A 7,594-nucleotide genomic window follows, 5' to 3' on the forward strand; every position below is an offset into this window, starting at 1 on the left:
TTTATCTTATTTTCCTTTTTTTCCAAATACAGTCTTAAAAAATAAGTAAATTATAAATATACTTGGTGAGATTTAGTTAAAATATAAATTACCTCATGTGAGTTGAAAAATTATAAATATCCTCTTGTCAGAATTTTTCATTTAACAAAATTAATTAAAAAAATAAAATTCTTAACTTCTTTATTATATAATAATAAAATTATTTAAATTATTAATTAAAATATATTTATGATATCATTCAAAACAATTAATTGATTTGATAATTTATTAATAAAATGATCCATTTGTTATGAAATTAAAAATCTCAAAGATGAAATTTAATTTTTAAAATTACAGGAGACCATTCGTATTTTAAACAAATAATGTAATTTACTCGGAAAAAAAAAAATACACTGACTTTTCAAAGACTTTGGAACAATGAATGTCCAATCTCCAACATTATTTGGTAATTTATAGATCAAACTCATTCATCAAGAATTCATTTTCCTTACAACCAACCATTGATATGGCTATGGCTATGGTTGTCTGCAACTATTGGCCTTGGAACCCCCACCGATCACCTATTCAGCTTTGTTCTCTCTTCTTCTTCTACTTTGTGATCACCCTTTACTACTTTCTTCTTCATTCAACTGCACTCAGCTTCAACTTCACAAGTTTTAATGAAACAACACTTCAAAATGGCGACATTATAGTAGAAGGAAAAGCTAGCTTTTTCAACCAAGCCATTCAAATCACCCCTACAAACCAAACGTGGATAGCTGGTCGAGCCTCGTATAAAGATCCTCTTAAACTTGGGGACATAGCTTCTGGAACACTGGTGGACTTCAACACCCATTTCTCGTTTGTCATTGATTCACAAGGAAACTTGGATTTTGCAGATGGGCTTGCATTCTTCCTTCTTCCTCATAATTCCCCTTCCAAACTCACACCAGGCTATGCCTTCGGTCTTCCAATCGTCCCCCCCAAACAGACTCCATGTGTTGCTGTAGAGTTTGATACCTATGTAAATGCGGATAGCCTTTTGAATGAACCACTCAACGCAACTCATGTAGGTATTGATATCAATTCTAACATATCTAATGTTACTGCAGTATGGTACAATAACATAACGTATGGGAAAGAGAATGAAGCTTGGATTAGTTATAATTCTAGTTCGAAAAATTTGAGTGTTGTTTTCACTGGATACAAAGATAATAACATAATCGAAACTAGTCTTAGTTTTTCAGTTGACTTGAGGGAGCACTTACCAGAATGGGTTAGAATAGGTTTCTCAGCTGGAACATCAGATTTGTATGAGCAACATATTGTTAAATCATGGTCGTTCAATTCGAGTTTGCAATTCAATGTAACAACTAGTCCTAGTCCCAGTCCAAGTCCCACTTCCAGTCTCATTCCAAGCCCCAATGCTACCTCTAGGCCAAGAAAGAAAAGTGGAAACAACAAAAATGCTCTGGTTGTGGGGTCGATTGTTGGAGCTGCTTTGGCTGGTGGGTTTGCCTTGTTTGGCTTCATCAAGTGGAATAAAAGTAAAGCATCAGAAGAGGACAGGGAGACTGGCCCTGATATGGCCATGGACAATGAATTCGATTCAAGTATCGGACAAAAGAAGTTTTCATATGCTGAATTGTTACGTGCAACGAATAAATTTGCGGACGAACAGAAGCTTGGAGAGGGAGGATTTGGTGGGGTTTATAAAGGTTTTTCAAGGGAATTGAATTCCTATGTTGCTGTGAAGAGGATATCAAAGGGATCAAAACAGGGAATAAAGGAGTATGCATCTGAAGTGAATATCATTAGTCGGTTGAGGAATAGAAATTTGGTGCAACTACTTGGTTGGTGTCATGACAAAAATGAACTCTTGCTTGTTTATGAGTTCATGGAAAATGGAAGCTTAGATAACCATCTCTTTAAAGAAAATAACGTGTTGACATGGGCAATAAGGTACAAAATTGCACAAGGCTTGGCCTCGGCATTGCTCTACCTACATGAAGGATGGGAGCAATGTGTAGTACACAGAGATGTAAAATCAAGCAATATGATGTTGGATTCAAATTTCAATGTTAAACTTGGAGATTTTGGATTAGCTAGGTTTGTCGACCATGGAAAAGATGTGAAAACAACTAATGTGGCAGGGACCAGGGGATACATGGCACCTGAATACCTATTTACAGGTAAAGCTAGCAAGGAATCAGATGTCTACAGTTTTGGAATTGTGGCATTGGAGATAGCTTGTGGAAGAAAACCCTTTGATTGGAAGGTCCCAGAAACTCAAACGATATTGGTGAAGTGGGTTTGGGATCTCTATGCTACCAATAGGCTTCTTGAAGCAGTAGATCCGAAGATATATGCAGATTTTGTTCGAGAAGAAATGAAATGTTTGATGATTGTTGGGCTTTGGTGTGCTCACCCCGCTCACAATCTCCGGCCTTCCATTAGGCAAGCAATTCATGTGCTTAATTTTGAAGCTCCATTGCCCATTCTCCCTACCAAAATGCCTGTGCCAACATACGTTACGCCTCCAGTGAGTACTACTTCATCTTCGGTTTCTAACAACTTTATTACTTTTTCTAACACCGGTCGATTTTAGTCTTCTAGCTAATACTATAGTTTCCACACAGATTTCTCTAAATTCAACTCATTCTTTATAGTTGCATCAGTTTTTTTCTTCAAGATTATTTCATTTTTACCCCTATACTTTGTCACGATTTTCAATGATCCCTAGACTACGCTTATTTTCATGCGTACCCCCGTACTATGTAAATTACTATCAATTTCAACCTTACTGTCACATTTGAAACGAAAACAGTTAAAAAAATTATATTTTGGCCCCAAATTTCAAAAGAAAGACACAAATACACCCTCTCCTACCTAAACTCACCTTCTCTCCTCTTCCTTTAATTCGTTCCTCTCTTCTTGGCCCTATAAGCGCTGCCTCAGACTCTCTCTCTGTGTACAAAGTTTCACAAAATGGTGACAATGGAGACAATCTTGGTAGCTCTAAGTCTCGTCGATTCGAAGAAAGAAAGTCTCCAAAAAGCCTTTGAAGATCTTCAATCCTACTCATCTGTTCTCTCCTCTTTCATCCTTTCATGGTCCGACCTCAATTCCCACTTCTTTTCCCTCCAATCCTTTCTCCAAACCCAGTTAACTATTCTTCAATCCCAATAAAACCCTCAATCTCAACCATCCAAAGAAGCCCTAAATCAAACCCGGCAATCGGATTCACTCATCTCAGTTTGGCCAAAGCTGAAAGCCTTCTATGAGAACATGGATGGGTTAGGCTTGAGGAACTACATAGTCGAATGAGTGAGCCATGATCAGAACTGAGCTTCCTAACGCACTTTAGTTCATTCTAGATTTGGCTGGGATGGTTTTGGATGCGATGGAATGTTTCTATGTGAAGAAATCAGAGCTGTATGATTCAAGGCAGAGATGTGGGGTTTGAATTAGACATGTAGAAGTGAGAATCTCTCTCTCTATATATAGATATCATGTATGTATGTGTGTGTATAACAGAGGTATGATCAAAGGTTAGAGAGAGAGAGAGAGAGAGAGTTTAGCTGTGTGTGAGCTAGTTTTTTAGTGAGAGAGAGTCCCAATCCTAACGATTTCTGTATGTGGGGGATTGTTCTTCACCGCCATCGCTGAACTCCATTACTGGCGAAAGAATGACGAAAGAATGAAGTAGCAAGTGAGGTGAAGAGAATGGCTCGAAGAAAAGTAAAAAATGAGAAGAAAAGTCTTATAACGAGATGCGTGAAATGTGATACGAAAACTAGACCGCGAGTTGAATCCAACGACGTAAAAATGAGATGAAACGGAGTTATGACGAAGGAGATAGAAGGGCTTGAAGTGGTGGTTGGTGATGGTGGTGGTTTGTTAGTAAAGGGATGGGTATGCATCTTTCTTTTGAAATTTGGGGTTAAAATATAAATTTTTTTAACTTTTTCCATTTCAAATGTAACGACAGGGGCAAAATTGATAGTAATTTAAATAGTATGGGGGTACGTATGAAAATAAGAGTAGTTTGGGGGGTCATTGAAAATAGTGACAAAGTATAGGGGTAAAAATGAAATAATCTCTTTTTCTTCTTGTAATGATTTGTGTTTCACAAGGCTGTAGATAATCATCAATTAATGAGAGTTCAAATTTCATATGGTAGTAATTAGACTACAAAATTACATAAATGAGTTGTTCACTTATTTCATTTACATTACCGTTGCGATTACCATTTGCTAAGCTTCTAATTTTGATCAAAACAATAATGTGGCCTACTGTTTTGATAAAATTTTAACAATTGAGAGTTTTAATTAAAAATATATGATTTAATTTGTCAAAAAAATCTTTACTTTTTAATTATATTGAATGAAGTTACGTAATAAATTTAAAAATTCTTCTTTAGTTGTTACCTATCGCCACTAACAGATGGCTTGGTCAAGTCTACAATGGAAATTTGGTCACATTCCAAATAAATGTATGACCGGATCTTTCCTCGTAACTGGTTATTCCTTATCTTGGAATCAAGTCTCTCAAGTCTCTTTATTGTTTACCTATCTTCTAACGTAAAATCATACGTCTTATCTCTTTCATCAATTACAATACTTCTCAAACACAACCATATCCGAATAGTAGTGAATCTCATGCCACAAAACAGAATGTGAGTTATAATAGGAGTTAGGCCTACCTTAGTCGTAGAAAATGTCATGTCTATTTATTTTTAAAAAAAATTTAAGGATGCTTAATCATTTAATATGATATATGTCTTATAAAATGTCTAAATTTTATCCAATAAAAAATTGTATTTAATTTTGTAATCAAATTCTTTATATATAGTATAATGATAACAAAGTCCCAAGCTATACTCTTCACCTTCCAAAATGTTTATAAACAAAACACATTCTCGATGGTCCAAAGTAGAAGGGCTTATAATTTTAAATGGGGATGATACACTTTTTCAAATATGGAGTCCATTATTTTGAATAATTCTGTGTGGATGATTTTCTGACCACACTGTTCGCCTAGTAATCAGCTGGAAAAGCACTGGCAGAATAGATGGCCTTTAGTTAACCTGCAACAGAAAGAGAAGTCTCCGGCGGTGGTTTCGACCACCCGGGGGTACTCCGACGATCAAGTCAGTATATCTCTCAAAGATAAATCAAATACTAAACTCACAAGCTTGAGTATCAAAAGCATACCTTAGACCCATGGGGGTGCCTCTCTTTTATAGCCAATACAATCCTAGTCCCAATAGGAGCTTGGCCCTAATGGACTTAGGATTACTGCTAATCTGGGACTCCCAGTGGGATTAGGATAAACTCTCTAAGAGTCTTATCTTTACCCAAACTGAAGTCTTCTCCCAATCTAGGACTCTTGTCCATATCCAAGTTGAGTTCCCTCTTCATTCTAGGACTCTTGTCCCTTATCCGCTTATCTCGGATTCCGATATCTTCGGAGGCAACCTCGGCCTAGCCGAGATGACCTCGGCACAACGACCAAGACATGTGGCACCTCGGCTGACACGTCGGCGTCACCTTGCCACGTGTTGGTACTCAGAAAATATATCCCCACAACTACCCCCTAGGTTCTATTACCTCGGCATTCTGAGGTGATGGAACCTACACTGTTCATTCATCTGTGCCCCTCTGTCCGAGATCAAACTTGCCGACCTCAAAGTTCCCTGGACTTTACTGTCCACTGGTGTCAAGAATCAAGTTTCATGCTTTCCAAGCTGCTTGAAATCGCACCTCCTAGCCGAGGTTCTTGTTTCATTAATTCGTAAACTCCAAGAGCTTTGCAACTGCTCCACTCATATTCTTCGGTGGGTTCCTAACTTCCAGTCATCTATTTGACTCCAGTGATCTTCATATCGGCGTTCATTTTACTTTATAGGTTCATAAATTCTTTACTTGCTATTAAGCTCAATCTTTCATAACTCTTCTGATTTACTTTGAATCTGTTTATTTGCCATCTGTTGCCTTCTATTTTCGTCTGTCTTCAAGTTTTGAATTATTTGAATACCTGGCACTGTTCTTGTCATATCCGCTTTCTGTTGCTAGCATCATGTCTGAGTCATTACTTTCTTGTTCTCCACATACTTACTTAGTGCCTGTGTACTTGGCTTTATTCATGAACTTTGTTGTCTTCTTGACTATTTCTCTTTTCTCATTTAATCCTCTGGCTTCTTCTCTTTCTAGCTCTTTTGCTTAAATCCGTCATTTGTTCCAAGCTTTCAAGCTTCTGCAACTGTCTTCGTTTCTCTCCTCCAGTGAAGCTTTACGTCATTCTGTCATTGTCGTCAGACTTCGGCAAATCTCATTTCGGCTTCCCTCTTTCTGGTAAGCCACTGTTCCTCCTGGTTTTATTTCTTGTTGCTTTCCAAGAAGCTCTGCTTCATTGTTTAATCACCATTGTTGTTTTACCCGTTATTTCCAAATCATCTTCTTGAATACACACTGTTCACACATCTGTTGATTTCTACCACTGTTCTTGGCTTTACACACTTGTGCAATCTTTTTGTCTTGATTTGTTGGTAGTTTCATCACCATTCTTGATTACGAATTACATTTTTGTTTCTGTTTTCTGTGTCTTTTTCCAGATTCTTGCTTTCAATCTTTGCCTTCAAACTCCGAGGTGCCAATCGCCAAGAAGAGCTTTGATCAAACTCTTCAGGAGGTTGATGCTGAGCTCGTGGCTGAGAAGGCTGCTGAGAAGTTCTTTCCAACTGTCTTCTGGGGGTGAGACACAACCTACCGCTGATGCCGAGTAGTTTGCTTCCTTCTTGAAATTGATGCCGAGGTAGCGGTAGAGAAGCTCCTCTAACTAACTGCCGAGGCTGAACCATTGTCGTTCGTCGAAGCGGATTAGCCCGACGTTCTTGCTTTCAATCCCTAGTTCTTTAAGGTCTTCATTTTTGTACTTGCCAACCTTCTCAGCTCTTAACAAGCTAGTTGGTCATCTCGGTTGATCATATCTCGGAAACGTCTTTCAGTGTTTATCTCAGCTATACCAAATTTGTAAATTGCTACAAATTTCAACAAGTGGTAGACTTCATAATCTTCGGTTAACTCATTTTGTAAAAAGTTTCAACAAGTGTTTACATTCCTTGCTTCTTAATTATCATTCCTTCCCCCTACACCTTCTCCCTGCCCCCTAATGTGAACGTAAGTTGTACTTAGGATCATATTTAGGGAAGTGGGCTTCGTGCTGTAGTCACAGACCTGATGTGTTCTTCTTTCGCCGATGTATTAAAACTTCTGGTATTTAATTCACCCCCTTTAGACCCTCTTTCTCTTGGCCTTTGCAAACTATCATCGCTGTTTCTTGAAGCATTTATTCCTTTCACAATTCTGGTCACCACTTCTGGTGTGCACTTAGTGGTTCTAATCAAAACGACGTTTGACTCCGGCGAATCTTTTGCCGACATTTAACTTTGTGCACTCTTTAACTTGTAAATTCTCTCAGAATTTCAACAAGTGTTAAACATCATGTCGGTTTAACTTCAGTTAAGTATCATCTCAGTTTAAGTGCAGTTAAACATCACCTCAGTTTAACTTCGGTTAGACATCATCTTGGCTTAACTTCGGTTAAGCATCAT

At 37.8% G+C, this 7,594-nt stretch overlaps 1 pseudogene; it reads left to right on the forward strand.

The window, feature by feature from the left end:
- The first annotated feature begins 355 nt into the window (after positions 1-355).
- Positions 356-4,187, forward strand: LOC114276919 (L-type lectin-domain containing receptor kinase IX.1 pseudogene; annotated as a pseudogene).
- The last annotated feature ends 3,407 nt before the right edge of the window (positions 4,188-7,594 follow it).

The sequence above is a fragment of the Camellia sinensis genome, chromosome 12 (genome assembly GCF_055761805.1).
Source record: "Camellia sinensis isolate YWXY chromosome 12, ASM5576180v1, whole genome shotgun sequence".
Lineage (NCBI taxonomy): Eukaryota > Viridiplantae > Streptophyta > Magnoliopsida > Ericales > Theaceae > Camellia > Camellia sinensis.